At 42.5% G+C, this 25692-nt stretch overlaps 1 long non-coding RNA gene across 2 annotated transcripts in view; it reads left to right on the forward strand.

The window, feature by feature from the left end:
- The window catches only part of LOC138300246 (uncharacterized), a 686960-nt gene that overhangs the window by 160904 nt on the left and 500364 nt on the right, over nucleotides 1–25692 (forward strand). For both annotated transcript variants that reach the window (XR_011204895.1, XR_011204894.1), the window contains exon 3: nucleotides 16480–16599. This is a non-coding gene — a long non-coding RNA (uncharacterized lncRNA). The remainder of the gene's footprint in view (nucleotides 1–16479; nucleotides 16600–25692) is intronic.

Raw genomic sequence — 25692 nt, forward strand, 5'->3', positions numbered from 1 at the left:
TTTTTGCTTTTTTCTTTCTTGCATCTGCGCTATAATGGAGAGAGGGGGGTATGTCCATTGAGTTTAAGGAATCCCCCAGCCATTTTAAACATACAGTTCTGGTAAAAAGATCCTCCTACGCCCATAGTGTCATTGTGCCCTCTCGCAGCAACCTGATGCTTCCTCACCCTAGAACCATAGTGCACCCCATTCACTATCAAGCAGCACCTCTCTTTCCAGCAGTATGGTGCATGGCACAACCCAACTGCTTGTCCCCACAATCCTGAAGGCTATCCATTCAATTCAATGACCCTTTGAACTCGTCCTTGATAATATCTCAGAAAATTAAAACGTATCAACTGATGTTAAAAATACCACAGGTACCAAACCTTCTCGACTGTATTGAGCCAATTAAATGTTTGGTCAGCAGTTAAAAATACTCCATATTTCAGAAAGAAAAAGCAACTATTATTATCACCTATAGCGGAAAGGTATTTCATTAAGCGAGTTCATAATTCGTTCTCACCGTTCTGCTCTCTGGCTTCAAAGCACTATTTCAGGAGCGCTTAACGAAAAGAGATGGAAGTGTTGCTGTTCTTTTTCTAAGTCTTTATGTGTGCAAACGACCATTTCTGCAGTTTTACATACACAATCTTAAAGTGCATCGATGAAACCGATTTCCCAGCTCTGGCTGTGATTGGATAGACCTCTAAGATACAGTGTTCACATCTGCCCCATTTTCAGTCACTTTGTGATGAGTTGCACATCTTTGGAAAGGTCATTGTCAATTTAGGTGAATAATGTATTGGAATAGATAAACATTTTTTAACTCCTGTAGACTCTGTATTTTATGCAACATGCAGAGCAACAAATACTCCTAAAGCATATTCCCTTTTAGATAGTTTGTGATTTTAACATTCATTTTTAGGTCACAGCCTACCAGACTGCGCTCGTGTCTAGTTTGCTAAAGACATCCTGGGGACTTTCAGAAAGTTGACCTAGGAATGCATTCCGCTCATTGATTACATTGGCTGTGTGGTTTGAAATTCACACTTCCTGGCTTTCCATTTGCTGGTTTTACTTGCTTTAGGCTCTCCACGTTCAGTTCATCCCTCCCGTTACCTAAACCACGTTTTCTGTATTCTTCCACAAACACGGTTTCTGTTAACAGACCTTTAAATCTTGTTCTTATCTTGTCACATTTGCTGTGCATTCAGAAACCTGGGTCAAATGTCAGGTGCTGTCTTCCAAGGGGCGCATTTTAACTTTTCTTTCTCTGACTTCAAAATGAGAAGATTTATGTGACACTCTGTCTGGATACTGGGGTGAGGAAAGAGTTTTTTTCAAGTCTACAACAACATTTAAATCAACTGTGTATTTATTTCAGAATATATGAGAATTATGAACGCACAAATGAAACACATTTTTTGTTTTTTTCTAAAGTGTGTTGGAAACAAATACTTTAATATATTCAAACTAGGTTATTCAATTTTCACACATTTTTGTCTGTGCACTGTATAGTTTTATTAATAAAACTGTATGTCTGTGCAAATGTAATGGTCACTTCAATTGAACATGTGTTGTCTGTAATGGCAGTGTGCTACCGCACCATGAATATTCCACTCTTCATCACTCCAATCTACTCTGCACCACACCACTTTGTACCACTGCACTCTGCACCACTCTTCTCTACACCACTGCACTCTGCGCCACTTAATGCTACTCCTCTCTACTCTAACCAGTACCATTCTACTCTATGCCAGTGCACTTATTGGTACTTTGCTGTACACCACTGCACCACATATCCTCAAATATGCTCTATGCCTCTGTACTCTACGTCACTCTGCAACACTGCACTGTATGTCAATACACTCTACTCTGTAACACTCATCTCTATGCCCCTGTTCCCTACGCTAAACCACTGTACAGCACTCTAATCTACTCTATGCCACTGTGCTCTATGCCACTGCGCTCTACACTTCTTTACTCTATGCCATTACACTCTGCCACTCTATGCAATTTTGCTTTACCCTCCACCACTCCACTTTACACCACTTCACTCTACTCTGAAACAATCTACTCCATGCCACTGCACTCTGACACTCAACTCCACTGCACTCTACGCCACTTTAGTCTTAACCACGGCACTCTACACCAATGCAGTCTACACAACTGCACTCTATCATTGCACTCTATGCTACTGTACTCTACAGTACTTCTCTCTGTGCCACTCTACTCCACTCTACACCACTGCACTATGACACTCTTCTCTGCAACAATGCACTCTATGCACTGAACTGTACTCCACTCTATGCCACTGCACTCTTTGGCACTGCACCCTGTGGCACTATAATCTACTCTGCACCACTCTACACTACTCTACTCTGCACCACTTAATGCCACTGCACTCTATGCCACTCAGCTTTACTCTGCGCCACTCTACTCTGCAGCACTCCACTCTGCACCACTGCACTCTATTATGCTCCACTCTAATCTATGCCACTGAATTCTGCGACGCTGCATTGTGCACTGCTGAATTCAATGCCACTGCACTCAATGGCACTATATTCAGCAACACTGTTAATGCATTCTACACCAGTCCACTCTACTCTCTGCCACTCCAGTGTATGGCACTCTGTGACTCCACATTATGCCACTCCAATGCACGACACACTGCCATTCCACTTAACGACACTCCTTGCCAGTCTCCTCTAAGTCACTAACCTTTAGCTATGCTGAACAGCAGCCACGCTGCTGAAGAACATGGCTAAAACACATTGGAAAAGTTAATACCTCAAGCATAGGCGAGACCTATTGGCTTTGCCAATGCTTGTCACAGTATAGGTTTACAGCAAGTGTCTTGATTGGGTCATGTTAGTGCTTACGTTGGTCTCTTTTAACATCTGTACTTATACTTCTAATAGTACCTGTCAGTCCACCGGGGAAGAAGGTCTTTTGTCTTTGGTATCCTGGGCTCTGACCTACTATGGCTGTGCAAATTGGACTGAGTAAAACATTTGTGATTTGTCTCGGGGTAGGAATATCAGGCAGTCACATGCATCTCAGGAAGGAAGTATGGGAGAGGAGAGAGAGAGACTTCAAACTCACAGTCAACTCGTGTGTGATCAAACACATATCTCCCCATTGTCAGAAGGGCAAGCAGGCTGCCCAGCCCACAGGCAGACCAAGGTCCACAGCCTTCAGGTGATGTCCACTTACCAACAAAATGAATGAGGATGTGCAAAACCTTTGCACCTGGCTGTCATCAGCCTTCCTAAAGTAGCACTCAAGGAGAGGTAAAAGGGACAGGCCCTGCATAGAAGCTTACATTCCTCTAACAACAGAACCTACTCTCATTCCCCCATCATTTACCCAAATGGCAGTGCTCATGTAGGACTAATTAGCAATCTCCTGCTAAAAGGCTGCTGTGCAATTTATAAAGGCAGCTCTGTATCCATCCTGCCACACTTCAGTGTCTAGGGTAGAACCCTCTGGTTCAGAAATATAAGCAATACATTTCCACTGTCTGGGGAGGCTGCACATGACAACTCTATCCTGTGGATGTAAAACCAGAAGCAATCAAATGCATGCTTTTTACAACACATGTTCGTAGTGCACACAGGATGTCAGTGGAAGGATCTGGGTGTCTCATAAACAGACATTTACATGGGTGGGGCCAGTAGCTTCTATGCTTTTACTGAATGAGATAGCAGGTCTTTTCAGTGCTGGCAAATGGTCTGCTGCCACCACATCTTAATACAGGACATGGACAATAGTCGCACAGCAGCTAAAGGGAGTGCTTGGTGCACCCCTCCAGGTCTCAGAATCAGGCTGTGGATCTCAGAGTCAAAGAAAATGGCCATACTTCAGTGTGCTTGCTTAATTAGTGTGCCAGTTGGGCCACAAAAAGTAAGAATACGCATATCATATGAGACTGGGTCAATCATTGCAGAGTGTGCTCCTGCTTACCATGCAGAGCACATTCCCATCCCAAAAGTGACCCTAGGACGTTTTGTGACCTAGGAGAGAACTAGTTATCACCATCTTTGACTTCCTTTTAAGGTGTAACCATGTTTTTGATTGTATCAATGTGACGGAGGTCTCGCCTCCATACTACTTGAGGAAGGTCTGCCGTGCTAACACATACTGGCTAAGTAGGGAGGCCTTCACTCCCATGTCTTAGGCAGCTTCTTCAACATGGTGGGGGAAAATGTCAGTAATGACAATTTTAGTGCGCCCATGCCGACAACGATTGTCGGTACTGGAAATGTCCCCATGAATCTTAGGTTAATTTCTAGTACTCGCACGATATGGGACCTTGAAAATCAGATAGCTTTCATCCAGCATGTTGGAAACTCTTGTGTACTGCTGTGGTTGTCTTGCATAGGTTTAGTGCCACCTAAAATGGTGTTGGACCACCTAGCAAAAACTAGTTGAGAATTTCAATATCATTTTTGGTAGTGTCAGTGGTTGAAGTGCATAAAAATGATGGGATCCTGAACTGTGATCCTGATTGTAATGGGCATGCTCAGTGAGTGTGGGGGGCATGGCCACATATGGCAAAAAAAAAAAGCAAGAATATTCTGCAGTTTTGTTTTTTGTTGCCCTTTTATCTTGAAATGCATACAAAATACAGTGCACAAACCTCAAATGGAAAATAAATGCAAATTAAAGTAATTGCTGGGAAATGCACTCTTTTACATTTTGTAAGTACAATTGGATCAGTACAGATGTCTGTATGTTTATCTAGACAGTCGCTGAATTGATTTCTGCTTAGCACAGTCAGGAACAGTGATGTGAATGCATAGTGCTACGAGGTCCCATCCTGAAATGATAGCACTCTGAATATGTAAGTCATTATTTTAAAATTGTATTACGCACAGTGTAAGACAGGCTGCAAAAGAATTAGGCCCTGATTGCGAGTGGGTCAATATTTTCGACAATGTATAAACCACAGTTGGCATAGAGTTTAGAATTATGAGTTAGGTGGTATACACCATGCAGTGTTCATCGGGTGGGTTATGTATCTCAATCTTCATTATATTTTTAGGCTGGTCAAACCTCCCAGAATTTAACAGGAAAAAGAGTATGTTGTTTACCGTATCATGTGGATTTTTTTGCAGTATACACCAAAGTCCACATTATTTCCCAGAAACTCATAGCAGGTAATATTTATTGCACCTGATAAATAATTTCTCCCAAGATATTGTTATTATCTGATGTGATAACGAGCACCTAGATTCTGAACTTAGAACCAGGGTCTTCCTTATTAATAAAAAACAAGTGCTTCAAAGTAACTTTGTAATACACAATCAGATTATACCTAGTGAAATTTTTTTTCTCCATTACATGGAAACACTGGTAACACCCTTGCATTACATCTCTAAAAGAATAAATATTCGTCACCATGAAGCCTTGAGTGACTCCATCAATTACAGCGTACACTGGAATGAGATAAAGACTTAAGACACTCTTCTAAAGATCCTGCTGTGCCATTGCCAGTGCCCCGTTTCTTCTCCCTCTCTTCCTCTCTCATACTCTTTCTTTCTCTGTCCCTTCATTTCTCGTGTCCCCAATACTAAATATTCTTCTTTGTCTCGCACCCCATACTCTTTCTGTTCCTCCCAGTAGTTATTTACCCTCTTTCTTTCTTTCTTCCTTTTTCCTAAAATATTAATGTTTAATTAGCTAGTTACTGTAACATACGTGCATTTTGGTGACAGGTTTAGGGGTGTTGTGTCTTCTGTAGAAGGGTTGCTCAACATCATTTGGCCCATATGTGCATCTCTCATTACCCTGTAGTGTGAACCCCAACACCCCAGCCTGATTTGCTATTGCTCACTTCTTTAATGCAGCCACTACTATTGTGTCTCCTGCTCAGTGTTTTTACAAAATTCCTGGATAATCACTACAGGCCGAGTTGGTAAATGTTTTTGAGCTTCAAGATCAATTACACCAAAAAGTCATTTTCAAGACCAAAATCCATTCAATGATCCACACAATCTTTGCAGCTGGGATATGCGCACAAATAAATTTTGGCCGTGGGTGGAATTTGCAGATTTCTATGTGAGGAAATCTGCTACTCTGGGTGGTTTGCGGCGTTCCTGGGTGGGTCCATCTTTACGGTTTGCAAACATTGCAGGTCATTACAAAGAGTGGTAATGGGAAATTATTCCGGCAAAACTGATGGGAGGAATAAGGATAAAGGTTTCTTCAGAAAAGAAAAATATTTTCCTCCTAGAAAAAACACCAAAAAGAGGTTTACCAGTGCAGATGTACTTTAGCTCCACAATTCTGTTTGCAGGACTGTACACCACTTACATTTCGGAGTGCAAGAACCCAATGGAAATCGGAAGGTTTCATGAACTTATCAGCCCTATAAAAACAATGCTACCGGGCCACGCAGAAAAGCCAGTTAGGCATTGAAAGATTTATGCAAAGTGCTATATAAAGATAAATAGAGTGCAATGCAAGTTCCTGTTCACCTGCACCTAATGTCACTGTCATCTTATTTTTTCCTGCCGAACGTGTGAAAACCTGGGATAATAAAATCCTCTGAAAAGGACCCTAAAGCCCCTCCGCAGCCCCCTCAGTTTTTGCCGCTCTTTATTAACCATAAACTGTGGGATGTGCACATTATTTCATGCCCATTACGCTACACAAACATTATCGCATTACAACACCCAGTGTCCTTGTTTTGGTGTCTTTTGGTTTAGGTAAGGTAGACTGAGTCCTAGACAGTACGTTGTACTTGGGGAGGGTGGAAACCTGCAAAGGATGAGTTCATGAAGCCTCTGAACGACCACCCAAGACTGGTGCCCACTCCTCTAGCTTCCAGGTCCATCTGTAAACATATTGTAATGTCACCAAATCTCAGTGAACATGGGCCCTCTTTCTCCAAAATGGGGCCGATAGCATTGTGTCCTCCAAGCCGCCAAGGCCAATGACGGGGATAGGTTAATCCCCATAACTGAATAACAGCATGGCAGACCCTTGGGAAACTTACTGAAGAGCGCCACCACCAGCTTTGCATCTGAATGCAGGATTTGTATATTTGTATATGTTTGTTGCTACTTGGCTAGTACCCAGGGGCCCATTGCCTTTCCGTGTCTTGAAATGCAGCGATAGCATCAGAGGAGACCTTGAGACCCCTGCTCGCACAAGCAGTTCCCCACCAAAGCTAAAGCATATCAATTGCTCATTCTCATCCCTTTTGAAGGAAATTCACATTTAAGTAAGCAGCTATTTTCTACACTGAAATTGTATTGAGTGGGTCACTTTCATGCTATTCAAACCTTCTTAGGTGTGGTAGGAGAGGTGAGATGACCACACATGCCAATTACTGACTCAGACTATATGCCCAGAGTTACTGCACCAGCAGTTGAAGTTTAGAGAACATGGCCTCTGAGAATTGTGAGCTAAGGTGCACATTAGCAAACTACAAACTAGTGACTCTCTAAAGAGTCTAGCTAGTTTGTGAATATGCAAAACATATTTTCACTATAAATTGTCCTTCTCCCTTACCTGAAGAAAAACGTCTTTGCTCCATTACTTGATAACTACATTATGGGGCGAAAAAAAATATATCTGATTTCACAGAAGGACAAAGTCTTTGGTGGTGTACGGGTATGCTTATGATCTGTGGGGAAGTACTCATTATTGGAATTCACAAAACTAACGGACGCACCAGGCCAGTGCCTGAAAGTCCAAACCCTTCCACTAGAAACGGCCCTCAAACGTGTGGCTAGGGTCAAGGTGCAATCGCAAGTTATTATGTTTTCTTTTATCTTCATGTAGAAAATGCCCAACGAGCCATTCAAAAGAAAGTGAGTCTGAACTCTCCTGTGAGCTGATCCAAGACGTGATTGACAATGTCTCAAGGTTTCTTGGCCAAAGAAACTAATAGCTGAAGGAAACTGAACCAAAGCTCCCTAGAGCAAATGCGGAATACAGTGTATTTGCCATGAATAGAGCAAGCGCTATTGCATCAAACCTGTCAAAGGGAAGTTTTGGGCCTTTCAATCATCTTAGTGTCACTCAGCAGTGGCACCGAATTAGGGAGCAGCTTTACCTCACCTTATGGTAATTTCATTCCTGTCATTGCTTGTGTAAAATGCCCAAAGGTGCCACTTAATATTCCTTCATTTGCAGTGTCACATCCCTGTGCACTCAATTCATGTGGCATATGACATTAACAAATGTAGACATATGTTCTCAGAAATGGAAAGCTACTTAGCCGTATAAAGTTTCAAGATTTGTATATATTTTAAATAGTTGAACACTTGGAACAATGGTGTACCGACTTGGATGTAAACTAATACGCAATGGTTGTACGCACTATTCTCACAGAAAACACTCTCGTTGATCAGAAATGAGCTTAAATGCTCCAGTGTCAGATTCGACAACAGATTTAGGAGGAACTATGAAGCTGTGCTCTTGGTAAACGTGCTTAGCCTGTCGACATATAAAAGACACTTACAGAGGAAAAGGAAGAGTTGTGGCGTCACCAATTGTTAAACATACCCCGAAATATTACAGAATGTCTTAAATGTATTAGTCTAGTTTAATTTTTAACCACACAGTACCAGGATTCAAAACAAACAGAAAGTCATATCACCCTACGTTTTTCTTTTTTCTTTAGCTCAATATGAAAGAATCCTTAGCCAAGCAACACCTTTGTTGAACCCTTGGTTTTGTGGATACTATCCCAGGTCAAACCCATGTGGACCGAAAAAGGCTCTATTAATGGCAGATTGCCTGCTACACTGGTATTTTTCAACAACAATAAAAATACCAATATTACACTGCTCTATCTCAAGGTCACCCTGTCTGATGTTATCTAATACACTGCCCAAATCCTAAGGAATGCTCAAGTTTTTACCAATTTTCCATTTTTATTCCAACCACATCTTTCAATTTTGGATCGGGCCCTGTCATATCAGTGATTGTAAAGCTCTACTGCTGAGGTCATCAATAGCTCAAAAGTTGTGGGGCTTCACTCCTGACAAAAGTCTGAATGTCCAGTCTCACAGTGGTATGGTGATTAGTACATATTTCAAATTGAGATTGCTACGGGCTTCAGGCAATTCAGTTCAGAACTGAACCTCAAGTCCATAGTTAAATCCTCTGCTCTGTCTAGACTTCATTATAATACCTTTCCCACTGAAGCTAAAGATGGCTTGCATCACTCATAAAGCATGACATACAGGCACTCTTCTCTACCTTACAAACAAGATGAAATATGTGGTGGGTCAGTGGTCTTTACAAAGTGCTGAATAACTTCTGTTGGGACCTCTGGCATACAAAATAGAGAAAATTACTGCTGTGTTATGGAATTATTCCCCTTCTAATGTTCAAGAAGATCTCAGACGTCTTCTGTTGAAAAAACATTGCCAAAGCAGATCCAGCTAAATGCGTGTGTGATCACGACCCCCTTATTTTGATTCTTATGACTCCCTTTTCTTTTCCTTATTTCAATCTTGTTGCCTCTCTTGTTTGCTCCCTCTTAGATCTCCCTTTGGTCTTATTTATTACACTTTCTTGAGTCAGCCCTTCTCCCGCATTGCCATGGCTTGTTCTCAGTACTTCACTTGAATCTTTCTCCTCACTCACTGGCATGTATTTACTCCGGTAGTACTGGTTTACCTACTTTTGTAATACATTGTAAAATTAGGTTTGCAGAGACCAGTTCATGCTTTCCTACTGGAGCAAAGCTCTGTGGTACTTCAAGAGCTGGATCCTCACTACACTTCAGAAAGAAAACTGTGGTCCACCAGCTCCTACCTAGTTTGCCAATTAACCTTTAGGCACCTGAAACATGAAAGCAGCTCATTGAACATTCAGGTCCAAAACTCTACAATGCTGTGAACCCATCTTGAGGGAGGCACCTAAGGAATGCCTAGGAAGAGAACTCTTTACGTTGTCAGATTGTAGACGATACACATGTCAAAGGATGGCTGATGATGAATACCAAATAGGGATATATATGTTGCATTAGATTGGCACTTTAACTACCCCAGCCTCTGCTAGTTGCTCTCATATTCCCAAACTACCCCCTAACACCTTGCAGTGGCCAAATGGCTGCAAGCGGCACTTAATAAAAATTTGGAATTAAAAATACATAATTTTTTAAGATGCTGCATGTTTTAAAAGACTCAGAAGACCGTTACTGACCCCCCCCACTCCATGTGGCACTTGCTGTAATTTGAAACACATGCGGCATGCAGCACATCAACAACTCACAATGAACACATTAGTCTCAAATGCTTAGCTGTGAAACCAAAGCCAAGCGAGGCGTTCTCTTCTTCAAATCTACAGCTGTACAGGCCTGAGCCACCATGACCAATTAGAGGCCATGTCCAGCCAGGAGTGCAGCACATTCAAGAAGCAATGCAGCTGGAGACCTGGAATAGTTCAATCACCCTGGCATCTGATGGCAGCAGCCGTTGGACTCAGGCCACTGCCAGCCTGACCTAGGAATAGCAGCGCTTGGCTCTCAATTCAGATGCACTGATCTGGAGGAAGCTGAAGCCGCTTGTCATAGTCAGCCCTGGGACGCTAACCTCCAAGAAAGCAATTGAAAAACAATGGGGATGTGATAAATTGCTCAGCTAAGGAAAACTAAGCAAAACTACAGGAGCCTTTTTGTCATGTCAGTGACACTGGCATTGGAGGAAGCAACGGGTCTAATGGGCTGTGTCGTCTCTGCTTTTGCTGCGAAATTGGCCAGAACAGAAGACAATTTGTGAATACCATTAAATTGGTTAATTGTAACTTCTTGACCTTTCCAGGTTTTAGAAATGGTGTAAGAATTACAAGACTCAGTCTGATGATCTGTGCAAACTAGTAATTTGCGGGCTTCGTTACTTCTACTCTCAAACTCTACTACAGAGAACGTATTTGCGCTGTGACACATGCTCACCATTTATAAAGCATGTATTTGAACGGTACTCATCTCACTTCACATCTACCACCTAGGACATAATATGAACCACATAGTTCTGAAAGTGTACCTAGGAATGAATGGAAAACGGAGGACTTCAGGTCCCCCTCTCAAATGCTCCAATACAGAAGTGCAAAAACAACAGATGATGGACGGAATGCTGAAAAATGCAAACATTCACCCCCAGTCACACAAATCTGGGTTTATTCCATTGTTCTTTTGCCCACCATGCCACCCAAGTGTGGATCCAGCCATATGCAAATCAATCTTGACCCTGCTCCCCATGGCCACAGTCCAACCCGAACTGCCAGGCAGGGTCCTCCTTGGACCGGAAACTAGCATCCTGGGACCGGTTTCAGGGTATCACCCCCTCATCAGCCAGGTTAGCTTGAATCCAATGGTGCAGTGAGCATGGGACCCACTTCTGAGAATACCCTTCCCACTTAGGGTGACAAAAGCAAAAAGAACAGATGACGGATCAATACAGAAGTGGAGTAAGAAGCACTTTATGCAAGCAAATAATTGTTGAATGCTTCAGATAGATGGCAGAAACATTCCCATATTCAGCTTCTGAATTCAAGAAAAGATCAAGCAGTTCATCTGAGAGACGTGGGTGGAGAAATGTGGGACTTTTTACCCCTTTACCTGCAGAGTATCGTACAACTGCGAGACTACATATTAACACATTGTACAGGGTTTATGTCTAAGTGCGCCTCCCGTTTTTTGTGACTATGGGAAATAAGACACAGAAATGTATAGTAATTTGCCCTAAATCACACAGTTTGGCCAAAATGTGAAGCTGAGATTAGAACTGAAAATTCTGGTATCTACAGGCACCAGTATTGCTACTAGGCCACACTGTGATCACAGATCTAAATATGCTTTTCAAATCTGGGACTGGAGAGGCTTGGTTTTATTAGTATATGATAATTTTTATGTTGTGCAACCGTTGGAATATTTACTGCATGTGAACTGTCAAGAGCACCGATGCTGCTGTACGAGTACATTTATAGACTTCTGGCATGTCCCTTTTCCCCCTTCCCCTTTAATTCTTATTTTCACTATCTAGCTGGGCCCTCACTTTACCAGTAGCGATTTTTTTCAGAGCCCCCAGAACTTCCTACAGAGAGAATGTCCGACTCTTTTTGCATCCTACATGTTGTAATACTCAACACAACACCCTCTTATCAGTACCAAGTGACCATGTAACAAAGCACCCCCTCACCTTTTACTGGATGCAACACACCACCATGTTATCTGTATAATGTGCCTTGCAACATAGCATCCCCTTATCCGCACTGAATGTGATACCACACAACACCCTATTGTCTGTACTGTGTTGGCTGAAATCTTGGGGGGCTACAGAAGGACAACAACTCAAACAACACAATGCTGAAATCATTGGCATCTTCTTCCCCAGAATCCCAGTTGATTCTTGCCTTGATCGTCTTTTGCCTCAACACTGCTGTCCAACTTGCTGTCAAAATGAAGGGTTTTATCTTTGATCCAAACCTGACTTTAAATCACAAAATCAAGGTATTGTGGATGCTTGCTAGTTTTCACTTTTCTACTTGCATCCCGTCTTTCCCGCAGCACTGTGATGATGGATCTGTTTCAGGTCCTCTTAATGATTCACACCGAGGTTAAGCTAAATCCATTCACACAGGCCGTCTATAGATATATCTGCAGACGTGCCGCTATTAAACCTAGTCAGAGGAAGCATATCCATTGTCAGTCAGTCTCATGCTTGGCTCCATTCCCCCATCTTCTACATAAATGTCTTTATAACAAAACCTCCGCCGGCCTCTCAGGCAAAGTTTTACTCTAATGAAAAAAATCATAAACTTGGTTCTTCATTCTTACAAAACCTAAGGGTCCCTCACTTCCATCTTCTAAGAGTGAAATCCTCTGGTATCGGCCGAAGGAATAGAGCCTCGTCTTGCAATTATTCGGGTTGCAAAACGAATCTTTTATCTCTGGAGCATTCTAGGCCTTTGTTTTCAGTCCGAGTTGATGTAAAGGGAATGTAGGCGGCAAATTCAAAGTCACTACAACTGCCTTAACTGACTCTGTTAAAAATTCATCCCTTTGGGATTTTGATTAAATCAGTCACATTAATTTATCATCTTCTTCCGCACACCAATTCTTACATTATTGAGGGGAGCGCAACTGCCAAGACAGGCGCTATGCTGTAATTTATTTTCTTTAATCCCTTATTCATCAAATCTCCTGTTTAGTCTGTCTTGGGAGAGATACTTTGCCACTGTCAAGCTTCTTGAGTTCTCAGTATTGCTATGAGGCATTAGAAGTTCTAGTTATTTTTTCTTCCCTGAGTGCCTCTTCAACTCACCAAGTAGAAGGCGTAGAAGGAGACCCCTCAGAATTGCTGACATTGGGTGGCAAGATGTGCTAGGGCTTCAGGAGTGTAGGTGCAGGCAGGCAGAGCTCTCAATCCAAGTTCAGATTGCTGGGCAAGGCATGGCAGAGCAGGGAACAGATAGCATTTTGAAATTACTCTGTAGTAAGTGAAGTCAGCATTTTTGGCTTGAGACAATTCACCCTCATCCTTTGATGGAGGAGCACCGATCATCAGGTGTCCTTGTGGCAGAGAAGTATAGCATTTCATAGAGCTGCTGACTTACTGTGGAAAGGTATGACCCTATCTTCACTTAGGAGGAATATTTGCACCTATATTTTCTTTCATCTGTAGGGGACCATGTTGGTGTGTAAATATTGGCAGGGTTGTGTGCCCTCTAAGGGATGTGTAAGTAGGCGTAAGTGTTTCTATGGCGTTTCACAAACACTGCTCCGACTGGTCCATTCTCTGTCAAAGGAGGGAACATAGGGAGATGCTTAGCATTCTGGAACATTAAAAGAATGGGGAAAGCTCAACCCAGCATAGCCTCACCTGCCTGTGCATAATTTCTCTGATTAAGTACCAGGAGAAATAATGCTTGTAGAGGCTGTAACGGAAAAGGGTGAATGCCATGCTTTCCAAACTGCAGCTGCTTCTCTATCCACAGTGCCAGATGCATTAGCTCCTAAGTCACCGTAGGGCTGTTATGATGATGAGCTTCCAAAATCTCATTCCACTGGCACATATGGTCTTTATTGAGGAAGGATCTTTGATCGTGGGCCTTTTCTGTTGCCCTTCTCCATGTTCAAGCCAATAAAGGGCTTGATTATGCAGGAAGTGTGGTATCTGGAGAGTCCTGTTTCCCACGTGTATCCAACTTCACTTTGTGATCCAGTGGACAGGCATGTGGCGATCAGCCCTCCTGATGTGTGAAAGATGTCTGACGGGCTGCTACCTTTGATTGACGACCATGGGGTGTTGTAGTCGGTGCTCTTCCCACATCTAAATGAAGCAAATGTACCACTGGACGTGGGGAGGTGAAGAGGACTGTCAGATAACTGATTATTCATTTTTTGTACCCCTCTATCTTCTGTCTTTTGTAGGACTCCAAGCTGGTTAGCATCCTTTTCTATCCCCCACAGCCTCCCCTTCCCAGCTCTCGAATGTCTCCACCTCTTTTCCCTTAGTCTGTGATTGGATGGATGAAACACGCATGACAAAGACTGCTTTTTGTTCTGTAGTCCCTGCTTCCTACCCTGAGTCCTAACAATTACCATCAGGCAGGAGCACCAGATTTCTGTGATTACCACACCCGAGTTGATGTGCTCCTATTCGGGCTAAAGTCTACCTGAGGTTTTTCAAAGTATTAGTTCTACTACTTGATTATCTGTGCAATCTTAGTATTGCAGTTCACTCCTACCTAACCACTTAGGTGGTCTACAGGATCTCCAAGGATAAAACTCAGTGCCAGTGCCATTGAGGCCTTCTCATAAACTATCATAAGTTGCATCTCAGCTCCCATGGGCTATGGGCTTCTAAGTTAATTTGAGTCAGATTCATGACCATTTGCTTCCAGTGAAAAAGGTATAGGGCCAAAGTGCTGGTTGGCTTATGGCACTATCCTGTGGCTCCCACATTTAAACACACTAGCATTCTATTATTCTGATTTATTATTGCTAATAACAGCCTGCCTTCACTTTTGTAGCTACTGTGGGCCACCTCATTGGTAGTCGCCGGAGGTATTGTAGGTACAGGATTCTTTTGGGTTATGGGATAGCAGCAGGTGAGTAGTCCATTTTTATTTTTGTTTGTATTTGTGGTTCTTCACAAAGGGACATTTGACGAAAGCTCTCTTTCTGTAACCATTCAGCCCTGCGTTCTGATGAGGCTGAAGATAATATTTGCCTAAGGCACCACTCCCACATTTAATTTTTAAATAATGCCAAGTTGTATTCCAATACCAAGTTTAACCGTCCGAAGGTTTCAAATAGTTCAATTTATTTTTAGAGTAATTCAAACAGTTCAGGCAACACTTCAACCAACACATGTTTTGCGATCTCACTGGTCTGAAAAAAGTCAAAAACACATCGTCAACTTGTGTCCTTCCCGCACGTATAACACATGCATTTTAAAACGGATTCCCCAAAAAGAGTGTATCCTCACGAAACTCGTCATAGCAATATGATCATCCTTCCAATATTATTTATCATAAAGATTAGAGGCAAGTGTGTGCTGAAGTCCCACTGCGGTCAGATTACACGGCCAGGCAGAGCTCTTCATAGAAGTAAAGTAAAAAGAGCAAAAGTAGATCATTTATTACAATTAGTATGGTAAACATTGCGCCACACGTGCACGAGATAATGGATAATATCGTATTTAGGTAAATCTTCTTTGAAGGGACGCATTTTCAGTGACTTTTCAATTTCATGTCTGGACTGAAAGCATTTTATAAAAGAGCCCGGGAGCCAGAAATCGTGCACCTCTCCCTTCCGCAGGGAAGGGGTGGGATAGAGCCTGGATACAGTCTGGATATCTGAAAGTGTGCGCTGACTGGTACGTGCGGACGCAGGAATCAAGCTAAATAGATTGAGGGGCGTGGTCCGAAGGGAACACGGGCAGATTGAGGTGGGCTGCTTTGTTCTGAGGTTCTGTCATTAGTCCTGGATAAAACAGTTGAGGGTTTGCAGAGTTCCCCTGTTTCACAACAGGTTGCTTCAACATATCCTCTCAGCTGTCGGTCATTTTAATCGAGAAAAACACATAAAACACAAGCGGTTTTCTAATATTGTTGTGGAAGGTATGTAAAAAGAGGTAGTAAAGAAACTCGCAGATGTTCTACTAACACATGCATTATCCCTTTGTGTTCAGACAATGACACAGCCTGAGAGCATTTGCAAATAAACATCTGTATATCAAAAGCTATTTGTCGTTTAAACGAAGGCTCCTGGAATAATGGTGGTGAAATAACACCTCAGTTAGCTAAACAGCAAGGCAGGCTGTAGGTTGGGGGTGCTTAGTGAGGGGCGAGTGAAAAGCAGGGAAATATCATGATTTTGTGGTTTGCTGTCTCTGCAACAAACACCCAGGGATTTTATGGTCTACAGAGAACATTCCCTAACTCATGAATGACTCCTACCTAGTTATATTATTATTGATCACAATAGGCCTGAATTATTAAGAAATTATGTTTATTTTATTTCAGTTTTTTAAAGCACGTGATGATGCAGGAGGTTTCATGCGCTGAGACAACTGGGTAGAAGCCACATCTAAAACACACACAGTCAAGAAGGTGAACTGAGCGTCAGCAAGATCAGCAGAAGGGGTAAGATTTCAGTGCCTTCCTAAAAGCCATATATATCTATGTTTATCTGCCTGATTGATGATAGCAGACCTTTGGAGCAGGTATCTCCTTAGTTTAATCTCTTAACAGTTGGACAGAATTAAAAGGACTTGATTGAATGCAGGCACACCCAGGAACATAATGACTGAGAAGGGCTGACCAATCATTTGTAGGCCATGTGAGTCAAAGAAAGACATTTAACTGTATCCACTTTTCAAAGGGCAGCTGTGAGCAGCATCACCTGGGCAAACTCCTGAGCACAAGAGATGCTTAAGCATTTATTTAGTTACCACATATTCACCCAATTGTATCTTACAACTAAGAAGTATAAAAAATTCGGAGGAAACACAACCAGACCAGAAAAACAGAAACACTAACAAAGCAGATGTGCCTTTCTAGATTCATTTAAAAAGTACAGAATTGGACAAGCGTCAGATTTTTAGTGGGAGGGTATTCCAAAATAGTGGCTCAATGCTAAGATTCCTTTCCTTTCTTTTCATGATGTGTGAAGGCTGCCTTTCCTAGCTTAATAGCATTTTAAGACAGCCAGGCCTAATTTACCAAGTCTTTATCTTTGTTTAGGTTCAGGACTTCATAAATCAGGATTTATGCATAGTGTGGAGGCAGCATTATGTGGATTCTAGAGATGAAGGCCCGGGTTTTAATGGATCTTCCTCTGCATTTTGATGATCACGGAATGCTGTAGAAGATCTCAAGTTCCTCATGGGGTGAAATCCTGTAGCCAGATTCTACATCTAAAGTGGGCCTTTTCCAAGGAATGCCTTGTGCATGCGAAACAGAACCATGAACAAGATCCTGCACTGTAGTGGAAGCCAATAAAGGCAATAGAAGCAGGTGAGATAGGCCCTTAGTTTCGGGTTCTCAATTCAGTATTATTTGGAAGTTCTGAATTTGCATTGTTGGGAGACCACTCTAGACGATATTGCAACCTTGACAGGGCAAGATGGTTGTATGTAGAAGGCAGACTCTCTCAGCATGGATAGTTGCAGAGTGGTGTTTTCGACAAAGGCATTTGTCTAGGAAACAAAGGACTTTTCACTGTCACCCAATGCCAAATATTGTTTTCACCTTGATTACTGCCAATTGTGCTTGGCCCAGCTCAGCAGGCTATGTAGAGTGTTAGGTGTATTCTTAAAGATGCCAGCCTTTTTTTTTTTTTTTTTAAAGAGACAAAGGAAACTTTCAGTCATTCAGGAGAGTAGATATTACGAATATGTATTGCCATTATTTCAAAACTTTTTTACTTCGGTTATGAATCTTGAAAGGATGAAAAACTAAGTTAATAGTACGTTATTTTCAGCTTGTGACCAGAAGGTTACATACACCCAGTTAGCAATAGCTATCAACCTGAGATCTAAACCATGTTTTTCAGTATCCGTAGCAGGTGAATTAATTTAGAGTGCCCCCCTTGGTGGGTGTCAAACCCTTGACCTCCAGTTAGCAGTAGGTGTATAAACTACTTTGCGGTCTTGCTAGGGGCTGCGATCAACTGACCTATATTGAAATCTGGAGATTTCTTAATCTAACTGGTTCGTGTGTGTGAAACGCCAATAAGGCTGGAAAGATTGAGTTACAGTAAAATTCACACTGATACATGGGCTAGGTTGTCTTGACATATGCCTGACTCTTTCCTAGGCAAACCAATCTTTGTACGCATTGGTGGAACTCCTAAAGGGCTGCTGGGGATTGGGAAGTCAATCAGACACAGGTACTAGCTGGTTATTCTGTAGCTGGTACTATTTATGTGGAGTGCCTCAGACCGTGGAATAGCTGTCAATGGTGCAGCCGGGGCTTAGGGTCCCAGTCACCCCAGCGTGCCAGCTGCAGCTGCTGCAGCATTTTGTCTGATTGCAGGTTTAGACAGCAGCTTACAAGCAACAACCATCTTGAGCGATAGCGGTATTTGGAAGGAGACAGTATGGACTATAGCAGAGGCTGATGTGAAAGAAAGTGCTACACCTACACTGAAAATGCACCAACTCTTGAATTTCCAGCTCATTGCATACACATCAGCTGGCACAGTATGTAATGTGTGCATGCACAGCAGGTGCTTGTGAGATGGCTCAGTTTGCCAAGTGCAGTTTGTAGCTGGACATAACAGGTCAGTTTGGAGTAAGAAACATGATTCTACTGACTTGGGGGCGGACGCCTTCTGGAACCTACGATGCAGGTCAAGGGGTGCCAGTGCTTCAAGATGCTAAGATCTAGCCGGGCAGGTCAAAATACGGAAGGCTGACGGGGTTCTGATCTGGTTTTTAGCTGGAATGAGATGGAAGTTGGAGCCTTAACTCTAGGCTATGATGTTGTATGGTGGTGGCAATTGGCAGAGTGAGACAGATAATCTTGCACTGCTACTCCCCATGAAGAACCCGGTGCACTCATGTTTCCTGGTTTTGTGGCTGATCAGTCCACCTTTCCATTCTATATTTTTAGTTCTGTTTGTTCTGTAATAAAGTCAAGACTATAATTACTAACATGCAAATTTAAATAAATTGAACTGTGGACATTTGAGACCTCTTGTGTCAGGCATCTGTGGTGCAATCAGGCACAGAATAAATGTACAACAATGCATCACACTCAACTTTTTTGGGTGTGCATCATGAATATCAAAACCACAATATTGATGAGACATAATATCGAGATATAATACAACTCTATATTTAATATTTTTGGTGTCGATATTCATTAGTATAATCCTGTCTTTGTTACAACTTCCACCGAGCAAACCCATGAAAAGAAAAAGAGCCAAAGATTGCTTAAGACTCTTGGTTCTGTCCAACCCAACTAATCACCTGACCATAAATGCAACACTTAGTTGAGCTGGTGGTGGCAGGTGTGGCCCACCAGTCCACTTTTTTGGGCACCCGCACATATTTTCACTCATCAGACATTGACCTAGAGCAACTGCATGAAAAAACATACAAGGGGGAAAGAAAGACCAGGAAAAATACAGAAGAATTGCGGCAAAGTGACAAAGTAGGAACCCGCAAGAGTGAGATAAAGAAACCGGGAATGTCTGGTAATTAATTAATGGGGCATGAGGTGGCCTCAACACAATGCAGTAAATCATTTTTCATGCCAACATCCAATAACGCAGGCTGTGAGCTTCTGAGCAAAACTATGGGGCCCAGCACTTTTTCTTATCCAATATTAGGCACTGCATAGGGGCGAGGATGACAGACTTTCATTGGTGAAATACTTTATGTACTTGTGATATTCCATTCATGTCCAATCCGGTCACATGCAGTGAGAGGTACTTGATGTGTGCACCATTGCTCTGAGACATTTAGCACCACGTGCAGTGGAGGCTGAAGTGAATCATTTTTGACAGAATTACAGATTTCCGCCTTCCCTGTTAAGCCTGCATTAAGAGTTGCGCTATTTGACCTGGCGTGTTAGCTCAAGGTGAACTAAGGTAAATTGATATTACAAGCGTGTCAGGGCCCGGAATTATTGGGTACAAAAACTCTGGACCTGATAATTCGGTGCCTGGGATAATGAGTTTTTGAGAATTGCTGGAACATAGGCTGAGGGCAGGCAGCATTGCCCAGTCCGTGTCCGCCCACCACAGCAGCTGGGGAAGCATACAGTGCTTCCAGTGGGTCATTTATGATACAATAATTTCTCGGGCCCAAAATCTATTAGCCGATGCTATGAATGTTGGGGGTACTGAATACTTATTTTGCCGTAGTCTTGATTTCCCGTCATACTTTTGGATACCACCAAACACTCTGTCCCTCATTATCTCATTCTTGCTGGTTCTTTCTCATCTCACTTTTCCCCTTTGTCACTGTATTTCATCTTTCTCGCCCTCTTGCATTCTGTGTTTCTCTAGGTGAATGTCTAATGAGTAAACATGAGTGCCCGTCCCCACAAATTATGTGCCAGTGGCCCCCACCGGCTCACATTAAGCACGGAGTGCTCTCCTTGGACAGGTAGAAGCATGCCCTGGACCACTGCACATCCATAACCAGCCCCAGGCAGTCCCACACACTTTCCACCTGCTCGGAACAAGTGGAAAATGTATGCTTTTTCTTTTTACTGAATCAGTGAAAAACTGCAGGGTCAAAACACACACAAAATGTGGGTGGCAGAAGTTATTCGTCATGTTCGGAAGCAAACTTGTAATAGCTGGAGTTTGTAGCAGAGATACTGATCGATAGACCAAATTCTGCCGGTGTCGCCCTTCTCCCCTGATATCTCAGCTGCAATGCAGAGGTGGCTCGTTCGCAATGGCGAAGGAGCGTCGCACCCCTGGCTAAGAGCCACGAGCTGTAAAATAAAATTATATATAGTTATTGTTTTAGTTTATCCATCAAATACTTTTAAAGTGCACTACTCACCCATAAGACCTCAAGGCGCTGAGGGGTGTGTCACCAGAGTTCAGTTGAAGAGCCAGGTCTAGAGGTCCTTCCTGAACTGAGGCAGTGATGCCGACTGTCTGAGTTGAAGAAGTAAGGTGTTCCAAACTTTTGCTGCAAGGTAGGTGAAAGATCTTTCTCCAGCTGAGGACTTCTTTATGTGGGGTACGTTGGCGAGCGACTGCTAGGGCGAGCGGACAGGTCATTTTGTAGCTGCTGCCTCAGCCAGCAGTGAAGGGAGGGGTGGGCTGGGCCCCAGGAGGTGGGAGGTGGAGGAGGAGAGAGTGCACCTAAGTGGGCATGTGTGTTTGGCTGCTGTCTTAGGCCAGCCAAACACACATGCGCACTTAGGTTTCTCCAACCCGGCTATGTTGAACAGCCGGGCTAGAGAAACTGCACAGACCCCAGAGCAGTGTCTGAGCGACAGTCCAAATCGCTCATACCAATCCTGATGCTGCTTTCATGCTGTCTTTGGCATGAAATCAGTGCCAGGGTTGCTGGGGAGCCTGTGCTGGTGTCCCAGTAAACTCTGGGACACCAGAAGAGAAGAGGAGAGCGAGTCGGTCAGCAAAGGTAAGTTTTGTTTTTCTTTTTTTTAATATTATTATTTTTAATTCCTCCCCAAATTCCTTCCCCCTCACCCACCCACCCCTCGTCTTGAGATTTGCAGCAGCCAGCACTGCAGCAATATCTGGTCAGCTAGTCATGAGGGCCCTCGCCTTCGAACCACCCATGGGAGCTGGTCTGACACAGTTGCCAGGACTGCCTTCCAAGAATGTCTGCCAGATAGTTCACAGACTATAGCGCCGTGAAGGCAAAAAAACGATACAGTAGTCATGTGCCAGTCTTTGTTGCCATTCATGCAATGTGGTATCTAAATGGATCTATCTACCAGCTCACTCCAAGCACGGTAAAAGTAGAGCAGCTTTTATAACTCCTAGGACCGCCCTGGTCTCCATGTTTTGGCCTTCAATAGATGCCTTTAGCTTCTTTTACAGTTACAGGACCGTCAGAGAAGACCACCTGCTTCTGGCCGTAGTCTAAAATTCCCGAAACGATGCCATCAGTACTAAAGAATATAAACTAAATTATTAACTGCTGCGCTGCAGTTAATTACACTCTCTCCCACATCATCCTTAAGCGAGATGGCCAGATCATACAGCTAACCACAGAGCATCTACGCAGGCCAGAGGAAGACCCCGGCATTGAACGCTATACAGTCACAAAGGAAAGCACTCAGTCATGATGTTGGCATGCTGTAAGGCAGACTGGCACCAGACACAACAGACGTATGTTGTATGGTTGACTAAATTAAGATAAAATACAAATAAAATCAAGCACTATGGAGAGCAAATGACGTAGCAAAATCTGTAATTAAAAGGCAGATTATGCAGCACATTCGATGGCATTGCTTTTTTTTTTAGTTTGGCATTTTAACATTTTTGATAAAAAGGGAAGCTATTGGTAAAAAAAAGAAAAAAAAAAATCTTGCAAAAGAAAACTATACCCATTTACTAAAACCTATTGAAGTTATTCACAAACAATGGTTGATTTTAGGTTGTATAGAGGCACACAGATGACATTTTAGAAGCACTTTCCTCTCTACTTCTCAGGGTGAATCTAACAGTATAAGACTTACAATGCTGCATTCAGCGTGGCTGGTCAGCGCATCGATGCCGTGAAAGTGTTGTGTTGAAAACTTGCGTTTCTGCTCTCCACGTGTTACCAATTCTGTATTTGCAACTGAAACTTAAGAGAACTTTTTCTACGGCGCAAATGGCAAACTGATTTGGATTGCCAGTGTTTGTTATTGATTCTTTGTAACTATACTGTCCGCTCCTCCATGCCTTTAATCTTTGACCTGATGGCTAAAATATGAAAAAATAACTGCTAGTTTGGTGACAATGGCCAATAGTTATTTGCCTCTAAGTGAACAATCGGGACTGGGGAGTGAGGTCTGTTTACACTCTTCAACATGCTTTTCAGCTTTTCCCAATTTTGGGGCGGCTATGTGGGATACAGTTGGAACAATATAATAGGCCAGTATGTTTTATTGATTGTACCTACAAGTCACTCGTTATGGCTAAGCTGCAAATATGCCATCAGTCAACAGCACTCGTTCCCATATGATAATTGACTATTTGGGAAACCAGTGGCTCTTTTCTGTAGAACGTGCCTAAAGGTACAGTCAGTAACACCTTTCCCTTGGGGGATTATCTACGAGGGAAATCATTGACTCCCATCAGTGGATGGGTACAACACTTTCTCCTGTAAAATGGTCTGTACATCCTATGACTTATTGAGCACAGTTACTACAAACACAGTAGATAGAAGAACCCGAACTCACCTCTCAGATTTGTCTGAAGTACAAGGGCATCATTATGGGGGGAAGAAGGGTCATTTTCCTTGTTTGCTTTTGGGCCCAAGCCAGACTTGCTACGCCTGTGGCTTCACATATAAATGCCTCTCTCCTAGTCATTTGTCAGTCTCTCAGGAGCACTGTTTGTCATCAAACTTCACATGTCACTGCTGAGACACTAACATACCCCTTGTGTCATTCTCACGTGCCATTGACTGTGACCCAGCCTTATTATTCTTTGATATTTCAGAATATCTTTCAATTATCTTTAAGGCTGTGTACCTCTGATTCAAATTGTAAATTTTACAATTCCAAACTCTGTTTTTGATCTTCCGATTGCCTGTTTCTATATCTTCAATAAATCAAGACACATTTCCCGTCTCACCTTCCAATTTCCCTCCCTTCTAATGTCTTTAAAGTGACGTTAGGGACATTTAAATGCTGAATTTCCAGCTGCTGTTCAGAACCTAAAATTATTTATGGAGGTTGCCAATCTCCCAACGAGACATGAGCGCTTTGTTTTGGGACTCACTCTGAAAAATGGGCAGCAATTTGGAAATCTTTAAGAAACAATGAACAAGATGGTCGCTCTGACTGCTTGAAATAGGTAGTCCAGTGTTGTCACTATTCTCAAGGCCTGGCGAGGGTAATACTGAAATGTGTACAGTGACAACATGAATTTAAGATAATCTCCTCTGCAACGTCAAAGGTGTTACCCATTTTTTACGTTATCTGCCAGAGTAGGTGGGAGGGGGCATAAAGCAGTGTTTTGGGGTTTTGACAAGAGAAGCATGATTTTGCTAGTGGGTTCTTGACTTAGAGCCATTATTTCTCTTTTCATACAGTTGAGAGCTAGTAGTGTGTTTCATCTAGGGTTGAATATTGGAAATGAATTTCAAATCTATTCTAATTTAAGTTGTTGACATGAAATGTCATTCCCATGACCCCGCACACTGCTATGTATTTATTTCCATAAATTTAGAGATTTAATGCTGTTATGTTGGATAATCTCAGCCAGGCACCCACACAGATGCTGAACAGGAGAGGCGAGAATGTGAGTCTTGCATTACCTGACTCACATTCTGCTAATTCCATTCTTTGAATTGCAATAACAAACCCTAACAAAAGTATACCCAGAATAAGAGCATTTAATGCACAATGATGCCACCTCAGTGACAAGTTACGTTTGATTCTCCTAAACACTACAGTGAATGGCCCAATTATGGTCTCTTAGTGCTCGGAGGGAATGGCAAAGACCCTATCTATAGTTTGTTAATCAAGCAACTGAAAAGAAAATATTTGATAATTCTAAATATTTCCAACTTTTACCTGAAAGTTTAGGAATTTGCATTCAATCTAAACTCTGTTGGCCAAGCTTTCCATGTCTTTGTGATTTTCACCACAATGTTCTACCACGCACAGTGGGTTTCTTACATTTTGTTACTTTCATTAGTTCTTAACCCGCAGATCTGAGAAACCTTTGTGGTGATAGGTTTACACTTTGTTGCACATAGTTTCAAGTATAGTCTTCATCCAAACACGCATGCCCATCCACTGAACCCGAGATGCTATAAACGGTTATGAAGAAAAATATGTATTAAACATATATAAACATAACGCAGCGGATGTGAATTAGTAAACCAACTGCAAAAGACTTTAAGATTGAACCTTAAAATAATATATTTCCCGCTACTGGAGTATGCTAAGAGCACCCGTAGAACTGCACATTTGTAGACATCAGTTATATTAATAAGTCCATTAAACCAGTACAAAATGATTACATGCTTTGCATACGTGGCTGTGCTATTTTCTGAAAGTCATTTAGCTCACAGTTTTTCAGGAAGCAGGGATAAATAATAGGTGACGCTGTCCGTGTAAAGGTGCTCGCAGCAACCCCACTGTGTAAGACCATCCAGTTTAAAGAAGTATTTTTGCGTGTATCAGAAAGTGACCATCAATGGTAAAAATATATATCCTCCCATATAAGATCATATTTTAGTAGTCTGTGAAGTAGAGTGGAAGTAGGGATGAAGGGAGCAGTTTATATGTAATTCTATCCTCAGTTTTTTTGGGGATCAGGGCTGTCATGCAGTATATGAGGTAGAGCTGAAAAATGTATACAAGCCTGAAATGGCCACACCTACTCTGATCCCAGTTTTCCAGCTAACAAGGAGCATGTTCTTGAGGCTTTAGTGATCAAAAGAAAATAGTGATTTTCTTAGATGTCAATTAGGGGGTAGATGGAGATAGCAGTTGCTTGCCTTTTGGTACCCCTGCCTCTTCTCCATGCTATCACTGGTTTCAGAGGTCATGAGCACAGTCGCAGGAACATAT

Source organism: Pleurodeles waltl, chromosome 6 (genome assembly GCF_031143425.1).
Source record: "Pleurodeles waltl isolate 20211129_DDA chromosome 6, aPleWal1.hap1.20221129, whole genome shotgun sequence".
Taxonomy (NCBI): Eukaryota; Metazoa; Chordata; class Amphibia; order Caudata; family Salamandridae; genus Pleurodeles; species Pleurodeles waltl.